The sequence below is a fragment of the Manis javanica genome, chromosome 5 (assembly GCF_040802235.1).
Source record: "Manis javanica isolate MJ-LG chromosome 5, MJ_LKY, whole genome shotgun sequence".
Classification (NCBI taxonomy): domain Eukaryota; kingdom Metazoa; phylum Chordata; class Mammalia; order Pholidota; family Manidae; genus Manis; species Manis javanica.
In genome coordinates, this window is record NC_133160.1 from 40,846,922 (window position 1) to 40,866,271 (window position 19,350).

Genomic DNA, 19,350 nt, shown 5'->3' on the forward strand with positions numbered 1-19,350 from the left:
TTTTTAATGCTTGAATGAAGGAGGTGGATGGATGGATGGATGGAGAGAGAGAGAGAGAGAGAGAAAACTCAGAGCTATTGGTTTGGACAGACTACACAGTCTGAGATTGTATGGGGCATGTAGTACTATCTCCTCTGCCCCAGGATTTTGCTTCATCCATCAAGAAGTCAACATCTGGCCTTTCTTCATAAGCCAGATGATTTACTTTTGAACATGAGGATTCATTGCACAAAAGAATTTGCTAGAGATGAATTATATTCTGAGGCAGAACTATTCAGTGGGCCAAGCATCAGGAAAGGAGACAGAAAACAGGAGACTGGGTTTTTAATCTCTCCCCTTTTCCTTACCACTTGGTGGCACTGAGCTCACCATTTCACCTCTGTGAGGCACTCACCTTATTAATGAAATGGGGCCATTCATCACACCTCCACTGTGGACATCACAACTGTAATAGTGAATTAAATGAGGTAATAGACATGAGAAACACTTTGACAATAAAACAGTTTTGTGCTAATGCCAAATGATATTGCTATTATGCATTTATCATCACCATTTCCTGATCCTTATCACCTGACTGGGTCAGAACAAGTTCAAAGAAGGTAGGGGCTCATTTCTGGAAGTTGACTCTAATTTGTTATTTAAATAAAGTATGATTACCTCTCTGCCTAAATGTACCATGTGAGCAGAGTAACATTTTTCATGTGTACTTTTTATACCAATTCATGTTCCCTGTGTTGGTACAGTTACATTAATTCTATGTGATATTTTCCCTCCAGTGCTTCTGCTTTTGAAATAGCATAATAAAGTGAGTTCTGCTAAATAAATAGGCCTGTTCACAATAACTGATGCTTAAGTGAATTTATGTGGGAGGTATTCTGGTGTTGCAGACCAAATTAACTAACTGAAAATCCATTAACTTGAAGGCTCCAGATGGATATTTAGGATAATTTCTGAAGTACAAATATAAAAGTCATGGTAGAATTTTCTTTGGCATATACATATAATTTCTACCATGGGCCCATTTAAAAAATCAATATCATAATAATTACATCAAAGTGAAAAATAACAGAGTATTGTGTGCACGATGAGAAAGCTGCAGCTGAAAAGTCCAGCCACTACAGAAAAATGAAAGATATGTAGCTTGCATCTGCAATTTGCATTGCACCCTCTCACCCCTGAATTTTATGGCAAATCATACTGTAACCTCTATGAATGAGACATCGGTATTTATGGTGGTTTCATGGCATTAAAGTAGGAATATGAGATGTCCTCTTTTACTATTATGCACCTCCACTCCTACCTTATATGTGTAATCTTGACCCTACCTCTCTTTGCTATTCTCTCCTGCCAGCCCTCAATCTCCTGTCCTTTGCCATCTGCCTATGGATATTTAAGTGACAAAAATTTATGTTGCCTAAAGGGAAAAATTTTACATTGCTTAAGAGAAAATGACAAATGGGAGCAGAAAACCTAAAACATGGAGAAGTTTTGCTAGTACTGCCGCTAAAGGGACTGACAGAATCACTTAATGAATCAACCCACCAGGACTGCGTTTGGTGACATTAAACAAATCCCCTAAGAGAGGACAATCTGCTGAGAGCTGTGAGAGACACTAGGATAGGGTCATTATGAGATCCCTATGGTCAGAAAGTTTATAACCCAGTTGGGAAATATGATAATCACATAAAATATCATCATCAGCTTATCATACATCCTTCCCCTGGGTCCCTATAATTGCTAATAACATTTATAGAGCGATCACTGTGTGCTTAGAACATAGTACAGATCATTATTTATTCCTTGCAGCAGACTTGTGAAGTAGGAGAAAGCATAATCCCCATTTTATGGTTATGAAAACTGAGCTTTAGTTGGGTAAGTAACTTGCCCAAGGTTATCTATCTAGTAATTGGTGACAGCAAAATCTGCAAGCAAGCTCTGAGCCTGCACTGTCCACCTGGCAATGTAATATTTGTGTCAGGGCTTATCTCCTCTGTCCAGGAAAATCTCCTTGAACAGAGGAAAATTTCTGTCTCCCATGTCTTGTGGGCTCCATAACCCCTGCCATTTTTTGCAGAATGACTATAAACATTCAACTCTATACTTACTGTCAGTTACATATTTGTTACACAGTGACATGTCAAAGGATAATGAAAACTATAAGGCAGTACAAAAATGTCTTGTTAATGAACCAGGATACTTGCCAGCAGCAGATTTTTCTTATCATAAATATTATCATGAAGAATAAGATTTTTTTTTAATGCTCTTAATAACCCAGGTAGTAGGTAGGTAGTTTTCTTTTTTTATATTTTCTTTTTTTTTTATTTTGGTATCATTAATATACAATTACATGAACAATATTGTGGTTACTAGATTACCCCCATTATCAAGTCCCCACCACATACCTCATTACAGTCACTGTCCATCAGCGTAGTAAGATGTTGTAGAATCACTACTTGTCTTCTCTGTGCTATACTGCCTTCCCTGTGCCCCCTAGCTACATTATGTGTGCTAATCATAATGCCCCTTATTCCCCTTCTCCATCCCTACCATCCCCTCAAGTCCTTTTCCCTTTGGCAACTGTGAGTCCATTCTTGGGTTCTGTGAGTCTGCTGCTGTTTTGTTCCTTCAGTTTTTTCTTTGTTCTTATGCTCCACAGATGAGTGAAATCATTTGGTACTTGTCTTTCTCTGCCTGGCTTATTTCACTGAGCATAATACCCTCTAGCTCCATCCATGTTGTTGCAAATGGTAGGATTTGTTTTCTTCTTATAGCTGAATAATACTCTGTTGTGTATACATACCACATCTTTTTTATCCATTCATCTACTGATGGAGATGGACACTTAGGTTGCTTCCATTTATTGGCTATTGTAAATAGTGCTGCAATAAACACAGGGGTTGATATGTCCTTTTGAGATGGGGAAACTGCATTCTTAGGGTAAATTCCTAGTAGTGGAATTCCTACGTCAATTGGTATTTCTATTTTTAGTTTTTTGAAGAACCTCAAACTGCTTTCCACAATGCTTGAACTATTTTACATTCCCACCAGCAGTCTAGGAGGGTTTCCCTTTCTCTGCATCCTTACCAGCATTTGTGGTTCCTATTCTTTTCTATGTTGGCCATCCTAACTGGTGGGAGGTGATATCACACTGTGGTTTTAATTTGCATTTCCCTTATAATTAATGATGAAGAGCATCTTTTCATGTACCTGTTGGCCATCTGAATTTTTTCCTTGGAGAATTGTCTCTTCATATCCTCTGCTCATTTTTTAATAGGGTTATTTTCTTTTTGGGTGTTGAGGCATATGAGTTCTTTATATATTTTGGATATGAACCCCTTTTCAGATATGTCATTTACAAATATATTCTCCCAAACTGTATGGTACCTTTTTGTTCTGCTGATGGTGTCCTTTGCTGTACGGAAGCTTTTTGTCATGATGTAGTCCCATTTGTTCATTTTTTATTTTGTTTCCCTTGGCCAAGGAGATGCGTTCAGGAAAAAGTTGCTTATATTTATATTCAAGAGATTTTTATCTATTTTTTCTTCTAAGAGTTTTATGGTTTCATGACTTACATTCATGTCTTTGATCCATTTTGTGTTTACTTTTGTGTATGGGGTTAGACAATGATCCATTTCATTCTCTTGCATGTAGCTGTCCAGATTTGCCCACACCAGCTGTTGAAGAGACTGTCATTTCCCCCATTGTATATTTATGGCTCCTTTATCGTATATTAATTGATCATATATGCTTGGGTTTATATCTGGGCTCTCTAGTCTGTTCCATTGGTCTATGGGTCTGTTCTTGTGCCCGTACCAAATTGTCTCAATTACTGTGGCTTTATAGTAGAGAAGAATAAGATGTTTTATAGAACACAAAGCATAGGAAATTTATTGGAAAATTATTTTATGAAAACATCAAGTAGTATTCTGATAATTACCCAGAACTTTAGTAAAGAGAGATTACCCTTCCTGGCACTCATTTACACTATAGTCTAATCAGCCAGTAAAACTAGTGTTCTCAAAGTCAAGGTTGGGGGTGTACTGGGTTGAATAATTTCCCCCCAAAATTCATGTCTACCGGAATCCAAAATGTGAACTTATTTGAAATAGAGTTTTTGCAGATATAAGTACTTAAGTCAAGATGAACTCATATTGAATTAGAACAAACTCTAAATTCAATGGCTGATGTTCATATAAGGGCCATGTGAAGACCATGTGAAGTTCTCACTACCTGGACAAAAAAGTCCAGGAATGGGAGACACTTGTAAAACATTTCTGGGCACCACTCCAAACCTGCAAATCTTCATATCTGTGAAGGGGGTCAAAAACCAGCACTTTACTTGGAGGTTTTATGCTTAACATATTTTCTAAACTATGACTTTTGGACATGTGAAGATATACAAGGCATAGTAATTGTCTCAACTGGGCATATTTCTTGGTCAAGTAGCTGAGCCACGTAAGATAACATAACAAGGGAGAATTTTACTTATGGTCCAAACCTGTTACTGACGTGCAGAGGAGTGCAGGCCATCGTGAAAGGTGTAAGATAAGCAAGTTGGGAATTGACAAAATTTTATTTTGGCCTCCAACTTCAGTACACACCAAATACCCTGGAGGTGTTCTAATACAGGCTTGCATGTATACCAAGTTGAACTGTGTTTAGAGTGACAGCTGCCATTTATCCAATAGTCACTATGTGATATGTACTTCACACACATCATCCCATTGAATATTCTAGACGACCCTGTGGTATCAGGCTATTTAGTCCCATTTTCTGATAAAGGACTAAGATGAGAGGAGTTAAGCAATTCAGTGGATGGGACAAAATAAGGAAGTGTCCCAGTTTACATACAAACTCTGGACTGTCTGAATTTAAGTCTATTTTCTTTACTCTTTCACACTCTACCAGAGGCTCCAGAAGAGTATACATTTCTTGTTAATAAAGCCACCTGGATTATCTAGAACTGAGCTTTGTCATATGAACAGAGAGGACTTGAAGTCAAAGGATAGATATGCCATCTCTTTCAGGAGCCCCAATTTTGGGGCAAGAAACATTTTTATACTAAAATAGGTATGGATATCTAATTGAGTAGAATTTTTAAAAATTGAATATGATCTTGAGAAAAGAGGTGTATGTTTAAGGAAACTTTGACATTGACCAGGATTTCTCAGACCATCACCAGTGAGCTGGGGTGTGGGAGGAGCCCCATGTGAAGGTCTCAGCATTCTAGACTACTTTATGGTAAATACTGTAAAGGGCATAGACTCCCTCACTTGTCTTATCCCACATTGGATTGCCAGGGATGTCATGGACCTTTTATTAGTTTGCTTTAATACATCCTTTTCAATTGATTTCTACATTAGTTTGCCCCTCTAGTATATTCTGCAAAATGCAGGCATTCATACAAATTTATTTACTTGATGGAACAGCAATTTTCTCTAGTCTAAGCACCCTAACTTTTATTTCTACTGCATTTTCCCAGCGGGTGGCAACGGGAGTGTGGTTTTAGTCCATTTTGGCAGAACAAAGAAATTCCCTGGTTGAGTGCCAAAGGGAAAAAAAATGGTTTTTCTACTACTGAAGAGAATCAAGAGCACCATCAGAAGTCTTCTGTAAGTCCATGATACGTGCAGTCTCAAGAAGTACTCTTAACTATTTCACACCCACTAGCTAGAGAAGAAACATGGCTAAAGGTCAGACTTGCTGACTGATGTAAAAATCATGCAGGTTTCTGTATGAATAGACTGTCTGGTAAACTAATATGGTAGAAGCAAGGTCTTTAACATCAAGGAAGAAAAAAAGAAACAATATAATTCCCTAAAAACCAGGACTTTTGTCAAAGTGGACCTCAACAGAGTTGAAAAATGTATGGCTTCTTCTCATCCAGTTCCCTAGATATTTAACAGGAGAGTTAAGTACCCTGTAAATAATTTGTTTTCCAGAATGTATGTTTCACAACTTAGCAATTAAATTAACTAGCAAAGTAGAATCCCAGTTAAAGTTTTTCAATGAATACCTCATCAGTGAGTCTTTCCAAATACTTTTTAACATCTGTTCACAAAATTAAAGTTTTGGCTTCCCCTCCACAACTTTCCCAAAAGTATAACAGAGAAAACTGGTTTGTTTTTAATGATAAATCATCCATTTAAGTTCATGGAACAAATCCATGCTGCAGGTAGAAAATTTAATGTGGGCTTTGGCAATGTTATTTTAGGAATGTGTCTCTTGAAGCAATTGAGAAGTTACTGCAAATTGTGCCAATGTGCCAGTTTCACTTGCACATCTTCATAATTTGGGTATTTCTTCTCCAGCTGAAGCATGGCTGGACAGGACATTATTGGATACAGCATGGATGTGAATAAAGCATCTTTTCCCTGCTGAAAATGCAAACAAGGTCTTATTTTACCTGTTCTTAAATTTTGACCTTCAACTGACATTGGAACCATCAGTGAAATCCAACAAACAGCCACTGAAGCCCTTAGCATCTCATATGCTGGCACACAGTCAAGTCTAGAGAGTAGATTTGTAAAGAGAGAGGGCAGGGAAACAGCAGCAGACATTGTATAACAAGACTCGGGGTACTGGGTGGGGTATCTGTTGGTTATTTCCAGAAAGCTACCTTCTATATTGCCCTCTATTAAAATGATCTTAGGGGATGCGTGACTTTTATTGTTCTTTTTTTTTGTTCATATGTCCCCAGTGATTAAAAAGGTCAACGAGTAGTTGACATTTTTATGTTCTAGCCTTGTTTTCTTTTTCCTTTTTCTTTGCTTTTTTGTTTGTTTTCATCAGGTTGGTTATTCTTTTGTTGTTTTAATTGTTTTGCTTAACTTAAAAAAGAAAAAAAAACAGACTGTCTTACTATAAAATTAGAATAATAATCTTCATTTTATAGGTAGTGTTCTGTACAACCTGAGCTTGCCATGTAAAACCAAACACGTCAGAGTCCAGCACAGAAGTGTTCAATGACTACTGGTCCTTTTCCTTTCCATTCCCTTCCCGTGAAAAGATTTTTATATTCATCATGGATTTGTTTAAAATGTAAAGTTTGGAAGACTGGATTATACCTTAAGATTGTAGTATCCAAAGGGTAAATACTTCAGGAATTTTAACTATCTTTATTTTTACCAATATCTACTTATTTATCATCTATCTATTATCATCTATCTATCTATTTATCTATCTATCTATCTATCTATCTATCTATCTATCTATCTATCATCTATCTATCTATCTGTATCATCTCTGTCATTTTTCTACTTACTTTATGTTCATCATGCAAATATACCAAGCACACTGGCTCTGCGTCATGATCTTCTGAAGAGCAGGGCTCCAGGCCCCATGGAGGGTAAGGAGGATGCTCCGGGGAGGACCTGAGCCACTGGGCAGCACGGCCCCTCTTCCCGGAGAATCAGCAAAGACTGGGAGGAGAATTGCTGTTTTTATACCCATACAAGCCTGAGCATTTTATATGGTCTGTTAAACAAAAGACCATGTGACAAAAGTCAAAATTAAATGAAATTTTGTAGGCAGCCCTCTAGGCGCCACCTCAAGCCCCTGAGGAAGACTTAAACAACGCTCAGAGGTATTTTCTGACAATGACTTGGCAAAAACTTCATTGATAAGACCACTGGGTTTGACTTTCAAATTATGAAGTGGGGACCAGCCTAATTTAAGCCCATCAGGGTGATGGCAATGTGGTTTAGAAAGGCGGCATGGAGGAAGGACACACCACAGAGGGCGGAGGGAGGGGAGTTAAGGTTACTTTTCCAGAGAGAGAGCCAGGGGCCAATGCTCCTACCTTTTTCCCAAATGGCCTTTCTTTTTAGGGTCCCTGAGTCAGGGAGTTGTGATAGTCAGGTGGTTCAAGCCTCATGGCCCAGCAGAGCAGTACAACTAAGACCCTTTTCTATATCCTGCCAGCTGACTACATCGATTGCTAGATGGAAAGATGAGTAAGGAAAAGGTGGTGTCTTGCCCAGGGATTTCCAGTCTAGCTGGGCACACGGTCCGTTATCTGGCATTTAAAGAGAGAATTGATATGAAATAGCTAGCACACGCTATCTATTCCACACTGTGGATTGCTACTGTGTATTCTTATGCTAGAGGCGACAGAGAGGATAGAGGGTGGCTGAGAGCAGAGACACAGATGGAACACTTTCTTTCCCTCCCCCTCTCTTTTATATACTCCACTCAAACACTCACATATGTAGTGCATACACACACACACACACATACACATCACTGCTGCCACCACCCAGCCCTCACGCGGCATTTTGGATAAAGCCACTCTGGTTTGCTACTTCTCACTGTATGAGACATGAACTTATGGAAAATTACTCGAGAGTGATTGTTTTCTTGGGGTTTGCCTTTGAACAACAAAAGTTCTTTCTTGCAAGAGTGGGAGGGACACCAGCTTGTAAAAAGGGGCTTTTGTCCTCACAGAATGCTCTTTCGGATGATATGTTAATGAGCTTCCTTTGAACTGTAAATGGATCCACGTGAGTGTCAGATGCTAATGGAAGTGTTGAGAAAATGAGAATGCACAGAACACTTTGCACAGTTGTGTGGTTGCCCCCATTTCTTTGAGCCTCATGACCAGGCTTCAAAACTACCTTGTGTGCCTGGGCAGAGCATTCCCATTTTGAGGAGAGATTTTTATTTCCCCTGATAATGGCATTTTTTCAAGGTCACGCCTTGTTGGCTTTATAAAGCGCCCTCCTCCGTGGGCAACCTGATAGCTGGCAATGAATGACAATTCTTCCTTGAAATTTTTAATTACTGTGACAAAAAAAAAAGAGTAATTATTAACTTTCGTAGCTGAACCACCTCTGCAGATGTTCTTAATCAAATAAAAGAAAAAGGAACCAGAGTGTTCCTAGGAGCAGGAGCACAAAATAGACAATAGGGGGCTGCAGCTGGGCTAGCTGGAATGACGCAGGCGCTACATGCGTGCTCGATAAAAAATAGCTCCATCATTGAACGGTAATTTCAGGTCCCACACTAGCTTGTAAAGAATTTAGAGTCAGAGAGACCTGTTCCTGGCCCTGTCTCTTCAGATTAAGGATACTGAGGTCACCATGGGAGTAATAGCAAAATATGGGAAGGAGATCTATACCTTCACTGAATTTGAATCTGTATTATATGAAATTAAACTTTGATGGACTGGATACTGAGAGAATAAGTTGGTATCTGACCAATTTCTTTTTCTAAAGCAGACTCTGAGACATGGATTAGAGTGCAGGCAGATTACTTGTGGGTGAAGTTAGGATAAAGAAAGTCAGCACAGAGCATGCCGTCAAGTCACCACTCAGAGCATTAAGAAAGCCTTCCAGCAAAGCAATACAGATGTTTGGCTATTCTCGGGCTCCCACTACAAAGACCAGAGGAGAGGAGGAAAGGACAGGCGAGTGACAGTGCTTGTCATACCTCCAGGCCACCTAGAGTCACTTTATTTTTATGGATTTATTAAAACCCATCTAAGTAACCCAGCTCTTAAACAAAAGACAATCCATTACTCTTACACAAAAAGATACTTCCAGCATTAGAAATAAGAAATACATCTGCAGAAATGTGTCTCATCTCTGAGACATAGTAGGACAGACCTTTCCTTGCCTGGTGATGGCTGTCACTGCATAGTGGCCCATGGGCTCAATTTCCCATCCTCAGAACAGTTACAAAGAGACTCATTTCCCAATGGTAAGTGTCAGGTGTACCCCCAATCTCAACACATCTACTGTCACTTTATTTAGGACACATTTATAATTTATGTTGACTTCGAATGCTCTTTTAAAATGAATCCTAGCCTCATAACCATTGGTCTGCCCAAACACAGAATATGGTGGCTTCTGTGCAAGGAGCTGTTAGCAGAGTTTGCTGTTGGACAGACCTTAGGCAGCAGGCCCCATGTGGCATTGGCTGCTGCCCTTTGCATCACTGGAAATGATGTCAAAAGTGGACATGAAAATAAAATAAGTCAGATTGCCAAAAATAGAGTGTTGTTGTCAAAGGTCTGGTTTCCTGGGAAGCAGACAGATAGTTGCAAGCGGGAGGTTATTGGATCATACTCTTAATCCCTCCCTGGAAGAGATGGGGTGGAATGAGGGAAGCAGCGTTGGGAAGAGGGAGAAGGTAAACCTGCCAGGGCACTGAAGCTGAATGGTGCATGCATTTGCTCAGGCTGCTGTAATGAAATATTGAGGGGTGGGTGGCTTCAACAACAGGAATTTACTTTCTCATACTTCTAGAGGCTGGAAGTCTGAGATCAAGGTGTCAGCAGGGTCAGTCTCTTCCACAGCCTCTGTCCTTGGCTTGCAGATGGCTGTCTCCTCCTTTGTTCTCACTTGGACTTCCTTCCATATGTGTGTGTGTCTTGATTATCCTCTTATGAGAACACCAGTCATACTGGATTAGGGCCACCCTAACAATCTCATTTTACCTTAATTAGTCTTTAAAGACCCTAACTCCAAATATGGTCATATTCTGAGATTCTGAGCATTAGGACTTTGGCATATGAATTTGGGGTGGGGGGACAAAATTCAGCTCACAACTGAAGACACTTCAATCACCTCCAATTGAGGGGCGGAATCTGAGCATTTGGACCCATGCAAGAGTCAGTCACTGGATGGAGGCTGACTTCAGGAAGAGAGAGTCGGTGTGAGCCAGGTGCTCTCTTTGCCAAGGACAGTCCTCTGAGGGTCTCCTCAGTGCTGTCAGCCACCAGCGCCCCCGACAACAGGAGGAATGACTGCTCTAGTCCTGAAAGGAGGGGGCAGATGTGACTTTAGCACTCCTCTGCATGCTTTCCAATTGTGTGAAAGGAACCTGTTCTTTATTTTTGACTGGCATTTTCCTCCAATATCTCTCAGGACTTTTTCTTTGGTCTCAAGGGCAGGGCAGGGCATGTTTGCCATGCTCTATTTAGAACTGCAGATCCTAAGCCCTTGTGTGTGTCTGTCTCTCTTCTCTGCTAAGTATATGGAGCAGCTTCAAGGACCACAACAGATACATCATTTGTGAGGGTATCCATGTTGATCAATCCGAGGAAGACTTGGAAATTAACTTGTGTGAAAGAGTCTCCAGCTTAAATCAAAAAAACTCTTCCTTCTTCAGATACATGGCCATTTTTTCTGATGGAGTTGTAAAGAAGTCAAAAAGAGCAATTTATCAAAACAAACCAAGAAGAGTGTATTGTGCTGTCATGGAGTAATGACAGATGAACTGGGTTGCAAAAAAAAAAAACCCGAAATAATAGATCCTTTTATGCATGCAGAAGCAATTTCAAAATGCAAAAAATGCCCTTTGAGTGTTTATGGATTACAAATGCTCTCCAACTCAGCCAAACATCTCTGGAAACATGGAGAGCAAAATTTTCCCATCCTGTAATTTGGAGATTGAAATACTAGCTTCTGTGTTGTTGGAGTACACAGGTATGAACATACTTAATACCTTCAAGAACCAGAAGAATGATATTCAGTGACATTTGACAAGAATGTTAAAATACCAGAGCAGACTCCTGCAGAGTCTTCTGAAATTGTTTCCATTACTGCAGCTCAACTGTTAACTTACCCTTTTTCCTTTCTCTCATTGGCTGATATAGTCAGACAAAAAAAAAAGCCACTTTATACATAATATGGGCCATTTTTGTAAATGTTCCTTTAACATAGAATTCCTTAGCCAACTTGAAAGTGGAATAAAATGGCCTTTCAGCATAGTAGAAAGAAAAATGCCTCCAGTGTTCTCTATCTGCCTCATACTTCTCCTTGACCTGTTTTAAAGATTAGGGTAGAAAGAAAGGACTCACCAAGTGAATAGTCATTGTATCTCTATGCCAGGTCTGTGCTAGGTATTTCAGGTACCTTATGAATAATAATTTTATGAATAAATAGCCAATGTTTATGAAACATTTACCATGTGTCAGATCCTTGGCCAAGCATGTTTCATAGACTATGTAGCAGGATTCTAAGATTCTCCCAAGATGCCTGTCTGGTGTATACACACCTTCTCCCAGTTATTCAGATAACCTAGGTGCTGCTTTGAAGGGATTTTGCAGATGTAATTAAGGTCTCAAATCAGGTGACCTTAAGTTAGGGAGACTATCCAGGTGAGCCTGACCTAATCACGGAAGTCCTTTAAATCTGGGTCTAGAAGTCAGCTGTGGAGAAAATCAGAGATTCAGAATCCAGAAGGATTTGACATGCTTTGGCTGGCTTGAAGATGGAGGTGCACATCTGGAAAGTAAGACAGGTGGCTTCCAGGAATTGAGAAGGATCCCTAACCACCAGCCAGTGAGGAAATAGGACTTCAGTCCTGCAACTACACGGAAATATTCTGCTGACAAGAAAGGGCTCAGCAGTGGGTTTCTCTCCACGGCCTCCACACAAGAATTCAGTCCAGTTGACATCTTGATTTGATGCTTGTGATAGCATGAACAGAGAACTCAGCTAACCCATGCCAAACTTTTGATCTACAAAAATGTGAGCTAATAAATTGGGGTTATTTTAAACCACAGTGCTCATAGTAATTTGTTACACAGCAATAGAAAACTAATACACTGACCCCCATGAGGTTAATGTGTCCATTTTAGAGATGAGGAAACTGAGTCTTTGAAAGGTTAAGTGACCTGCTTGAGGTCACAAAGCTGGTATGTGGTGAGATACATATTGGAACATAGGCAGCTGGTCACAGGGAGGTGAGCAGGTGTGGGAGGCAGATCCAAGATGCCCCCCAGACACCTACCCCGTTGTGGGCACACCTCATCCTGTCTTTACCCCTTCCATGTGGGTGATACCTGTGAATATGATGGAACAGTCGCCCTCTGATTAGGCAAAAGAGGTTTTTGTAGATTTAATCAGCTGGGTTCATCAAAAGAGAGTGTCCTGGTGAGCTGACCTATTTAGGGGCTCTTAAAAGGAGTCTGGAGGTTGGGGATGGAGAACATCTTTGAGACATACTCTGGCTGGCATGGAAGAAAGAAAGAAAGCATCCGTGTCCTGAACTGCCTTTCAGGGCTGCAGGTGCGGTAGCCTCTAGAAGCTAAAAGCTGTCCCTGATTGATAGCTGAGAAGAAAACGGGGACTTCCATCCTTGCAATGCAAGGAACTGGTTTCTGACAACAACCTGAATGAGCTGGGAGAAGACCCTGAGCCTCAGGGAAACCTTAACTGCAGCTTTTGATCTGTTGGGCCTAGACGTTTGACCTACCTAAAGAAACTATGAGGTAATGAAATTGGTTGTTTTAAGCTGCTAAATTTGTGGTTATTTGTCAGTCAGCAACAGAGAGCTAATACACTGGGTGAAGGGCAAATGGCTCTCCTTTACCCTTCTTGAAGGGAGAAAAGGGACTTGGACCTAGGAGTCCCAACTTCTTGTTTTTGTTCTTTAATTAATCAGTAGTGACCATTATCCCTTGGTTAACACCATTTACTCTGGTTTACTGATAGCACTGAGCAAGCTCCAATTGTCCTGGTGTTCTACCCTTCTCAAAACCTGTCCTTATACAATTTTGATACTTAAATCCTGAAACGTAATCCTTATTAGCAGCAGCCACTGTTTTAGGAAGACAGCCCAATATCCACGCCTACAGTGGTGAAGCTGTTGGTTTTTCTTACAGAAAGTCTGAGACGTCATTCCTATTTCTTCTCAGGCTATTTTTGTACAGGAGAGTCCTCCATCAGTGCTTAGTGAATGCAGTATTTGCATGCACACCAGGTCTTTGAATGTTTGTCATTTGTCATCAGGGAAGCAAATTACATTCATCAGAATCTGCTCATTCTCCCAGTATTGCTGAACACAGGATAATCGTGGCTGTGTCAGCTGCCTCTGCCTGGTAGCTGTGAAAAAGGGAGGTCAACTGCAGAGAGCCCTTACCTGCTTCACTGTGTAACCCTCTTCAGGGGCAGTGGACATGATCTAGAAAAGATTGATAAGACTTATGCCATCATTTTTATGGAGCATAAAACCCCAACTGTGAATTAATGGATATCTTGGTGAAGAAATATATCTTCACTCCTTCATGCCTTGATCAGTGAACTATAGCGGGCATCCGTGGACATACATGGAGAGATCGCCTTTAGAAGGTCAACTTTGAAAGGACTTTTTTGACCTCAAAGTCAATGAAAATAGATTTTTGATTGTTGGCCAAGACAACACTAACAGAAGACTTTCAACCTTTTAAAAAAATTCTTATTGAAGTATAACATACAGAAAAGGACAGATCTGAAGTACACCTCTTGATGAATTTTCACAAACTGAACATATCCATCGAACCAGCACCAGATCCACGAACAAGGATCCCAGGTGTTCTCCACTGTCCCTTGTCATTGATCCTCCCTCCAGAATAGTTGCTATACTAATTTCTAACACCCCAGGTGGTTTAGCCTGTTTTTGAACTCAACAGAAATAAAATCGCCCAGCGTGTGCAGTTTTCTTGATTCTTTGATTCATTGATACGTTTGTTTATATTACCATGTCTAGTTGTAAACTTTCTGTCCTGTTTGGTGTGTAAAACCCCAGCATATGAATAGATCAAAATTACTTATCCATTCTACTATTTCAGGCATTTAAATAGATTCCAGTTTGAAGATACTACAAAGAGTGCTATGAACATTATGGTACTTGTCTTTCTGTGAACTTACGTGCACGTTCTGCTGGGTGTCTACCTAGGAGGAGACTGCCAGGTCGTGGAGTAGGTGCAGATCCAGCTTAACAGATGCTGCCCCAAACTTTTCCAAAGTGGTTGCACTGATTTTTACTTCCAAAAGTGGTATGTGAAGGCTCTTGTTAGTCTACATCCTTGCCAAAACTTGCGATTGTTTTTATGTTAAAAAAAAAAATTTCTATAAAACTTTTGATACATCTTAGCTCACAGTGGCATCATTGTTTCTATTGTGGAACTAATAAGCACCCTATATGAAAATAGTATGGGGCTCAGGAGTCATTGTAGTCAACATAATATCACTGAATGAGACAACAGCTGGTAATAAGAAATGACTCATGCCCTTTACATAGCCCTTCTCTACTTTGCAAAAGCACCCCAGTTGCCTCTATAATTCTCTTCTTAAGTTTTCTGTCAAACATAAAGGAAAGTCTACCTCCTAGGTAAGTTATTTTTTGGTACTGGGACTAAAACACCCTTAAAAAATATCTGTCATATACTTATATTTTAGTCAAGTCTGTTGGTCTAAGTATACATACTCTGCAAGTATCTACAGAGCTCCTATGATGCACTGGTGAGACAAAGATGAGCTCCACCTGAATCCTCATAAGCTTCTAGTTTAAGGTATAATGAGGACTATTGTTAAGTTGTTAATTCTTAAAAATATTAATGCTGCCTTTTGTATTATTTGCACTTATCTTTTAGCCTGAGGACTTATCTAAGTTTACTGGCAACATGTTCCTCTAAAAAAAGAAGTCCAAGTCATTTCAAGCACAGAAAGTTGCTCTAACTACAAAAGAGTGGGAGCACACTTTAAGAAGTTGACCAAGAAAATAGTCTAGAACCAAAAAAAAAATTCATCTTGAAAGAAGTAATTCGAATTTGAGGAGCCTTGTCAGGTCACACACCTCCAAAAAGGATCACTGTTATTACATTTTCCCTTCATTATGCTCCTCCCTATGATATTCAATGAAATGACATTAAAAATTACATCAGTTGGGGTTTAATCAGTGAAGCACAGCCTTGTGAGTGATATGGATAAGGGATTTATTTTAGGGATTAGACTTCTACAATTGTGGGAGAAATTTGGGAAGTAAATGTCCAGAGTGGGGTGGCTGGCTGAGCAGAAAAAGAACATCTAACTAGGACCAGTGAGAGGAGCTGGTGAAGAAGTCTACAGGAGGCCATTACCTCTGCATGTGACAAGGCCTGGAGTAGGTCAGAAGGACAGGCGGTCAAAAAGCAGGAAAGAGGTGGTCAAGATGCAAACTATACACAAAGTGGAAGAGAACAAGGACAAAGTAGAGCAGATTGGAACCCACAGGTATAAACTGTCACATGCATCTGCCTCTCATTGCATGGAACCCCAAAGCTGCAGCGCCCTGCAGAAGTTGCTGGTGTCCTGCAGCAGAGCTACGTAGATACCTGGCCCAGGACTCAGAGAACCAGAGGCAGGAGAACCAGCGGGACTTGGAGAAGCTGTGGGCCCAGCTGCTGCCCACACTCAAGTGAGCCAGCTGATGAGCAGCAGTGCACATGACTGGCCCGAAGACTGACACCCTACACTCACCTGCCTAGTGCAATGGCTACAGATGCACGTCAGTCCTCAGAATCTCATGGAAATTTCTCTGTGGCCAACCCTAACAGAGAACCATTCCAACAAATGTGATTCCAGCTTAGCTAACTGACAAACTACAAACTACCAAGTTAGACTATAACTGATATATAAAGAAATACAATTCATATGATTCATAATTCATTCATCTTTTCTTTATAAAGACCTTAATAAGGGACAGAAAGATGATAGCTTTCCCAGTGTCACAGAACTAGTGATAGGCCTAGAAACTCAGTCCCAAGTGTCTCCATCTGCATGATGTCACAGAGAACACTGGAGATTAAGTTAATGCACCTGAGATTTTGCCGCTAAATAATTGTTTGGCTTTGAAGAAAAAAAATCACTCAATTCTGGATACAAGTTTTCCTGTGAGAGAATGACACACAGGCCAGACCCAGCAAATTGAAGGTGCTCAGTTAATACCTGAGGAGCAAATGAATAAAGATACTCTTGCAAGAGCAGCCATTTTATAAAATTGTTCTATTGCTCAATATAAAAGAAAAATTGAAACCATATTCCCACACCTCAATTGTGAGCATTCTAATATATTCTCATGAAGTACACTTGGGCCTAGTATGGATTACCCAGGCCTTTCCTCCTCTGCACAAGTCAGATTTCCAATCTCTCAGCCACGTAGTGATTTGACTTTCTACACTCTTCTTGTCACCTCCTTGTGGCTTCTACTTGATTCTTTCAGTCTGAGCTTTTCAGCAGGAGCCCAGAACCACACTGGTGGACAAGTAAGAATTCAGAAAATGGCAGTAAGAAGAAACTGGAAGAATATCAGATTTCTACTTAGAGATTTCCATGTTTTGCTCACAAATCTGCAAATTGGGTGTTCAGCAAGAACCACTCATCTCCACTCCTTGGGGCTCCAGGGGAGCTCAAAAGCCAGGAGCTGAAATCATCTAGAGGCTACTCACTTTCAGCTAAGGTTATTGGCCAGAACTTTTCTACATGGATTCTCCATGTGGTGTCTCTGCTTCCTCAAGGCATGATGAGTTGGGCACAAGAACAAGTTTCCCAAAAGGACCAAGCAGAAACTGTATCGCCTTTTACGATGTTGTATCGTAAGTCCCATAGCATTTCTGCCAGTTACAGTCACCCCCAGATTCAAGAGGAGGAAATACAGAACCCACTTCCCAATCAGAGGAAAATCAGCATCACATTCCAAGAGCCTGAGGGACTGGGTACCTCACCGTAAAAGCCATCTTGGAAAATGCAATCTATGACAAGCAGTGATCAATACTTACGATGAGTTTATAAACACAGAGCTTGTCAACTAAGTGAGTGCTTGGCCAACAATAACCCCAGAGAATATGTTTATGCACATACATAAATACACGCACATATGCACACGTAACACGTACTTGGCAAATGAGGGTTTTTCTCCGATTCAACTTGCTTCCAAGATATTTCCAGGGTTAAGCCTAAGGATAAGGGCAGGGAACTGGGCCACTCAATTAGTTTAAAATAAAAGTACTTTTCCCTCATCATCTATCTTCTGTCTGGGAAAATAAATCAGGCTGCTAAATTCTGGACCCATATTATTTCCATGGTAACAAAGCTAAAGTGCTAAAACGTGGATTATAATTCTTTGCAATATTTAAGAAATCTGTATTTAGTCTGTGTGGTGTTTAAAAGTGTGCTTACTAGCAGTGAAGACCATTACCATTAACCTTCTCCAGTACAAACACACACACACATGCACATGTACACTCATACAAGCAACATGAGTGCTTAAAAAAATCACATAATTTGTACTACATGATGATAAAAATAGGGAGAAATGAATGAAAGAAGACTGTCCAGCTTGGTCTTAGATCTGGTCTGAGCTAAATTTTTTTGTTTTGATTTTGAACTCAATTAGGTGGTTTTAGAAATAATCTTACCATTTGAAGCCTAGAGAAAAAAAAAGCCAACCATCTTAGGTACAAAAGTGGGAATAATTACAGTGTTTATAAATGACAATATCAGTGCAGGAGGAGAGAGTAGAGTATGTCTAATATGGAGTCTTATTTTGAATGTAAAGACTTTAAATTATGAAGTATTTCAAATATACAGAAAAGTATAGAAAATATGAAATCAAAAACCTACCTACATAATTAACAGTTATTACCCATTTGCCATATTTTTTCTCAAATCTTTTTTTCGAAATAAATAAAATATTGACTATTCAGCTAAACCCTTACCTATCCTTCCCTTTACCTTCCCTCCCCAGAAATCATTATCCTGAAGCTCGTGTGACATCCCTATGCACCCATCTGTATATTAGTGCTTATCAGTGAATCCCTACACTGTTGTATCTTTGTGCTTTAAAAAGTCGCATACATGGTATCATAGAGTATATGTCCTTTTGTAACTCGTTTGTATTGCTCAGTATTATGATTTATCTCTAGCCGCAAAGCATAAACATGCCATAGGGAAAATGGAGATGAACACAAAGTATTGCTCAGATAGTTAATCATTCATTCAACTAAATTTATAGTTCACCTGGGAGGTGTGTTGATGGTGACAGTTTTTGGATTTTTGAAAATGTTAATGAGATGCAGACAGAAAAGGACAGAAGAAACTCAAGTGAATACAGGGGTGCTGTGCTGGGAAAGCATGGTTATTTGTACTCCAGTCCTTCCATTTCTGTAGACCAGATGCTTTCTCTACTTACAATCCACCCTATGGGGGCAGTTACTGGGGCTGCATGGTCTTTTGGTAATTGATTCTCCCACAGAAGTTCAGTGACCACCCAGGAGCCTAGACTTGTGCAGGGATGAGGGAGCCACATCTCTGAGCTTCCATCAGGGAACTCTGGTGATTTGTTATGTCCTAGCCATCCCTCTCCCTGTCCCACTCCTCTAGATTTTCTTTACTACTGGGAACTTTGGACTTGGCTAGTGTGAATCTGAACCCCACAGGCTGAGAGAGCTGAGGAGCCAGGTGGGTGACATCCATTTGGCCTCTCTCATGTCCTGCCATGTGCACACTCTACTGCCATTCCCTACTGCCATGATAAATGCCTACTTGATGTTCTGTTCAATTACCTGTTGCAAGTTGATAGATTGAGTAATTTTTAACTTTTTTG

The 19,350-nt window shown here is 40.1% G+C and overlaps 1 protein-coding gene across 3 annotated transcripts in view; it reads left to right on the forward strand.

Moving 5' to 3' along the window:
- Window positions 1–19,350, forward strand: part of MACROD2 (mono-ADP ribosylhydrolase 2) — a 1,939,939-nt gene that overhangs the window by 1,730,873 nt on the left and 189,716 nt on the right. The gene's annotated exons all lie outside the window — the stretch shown is intronic.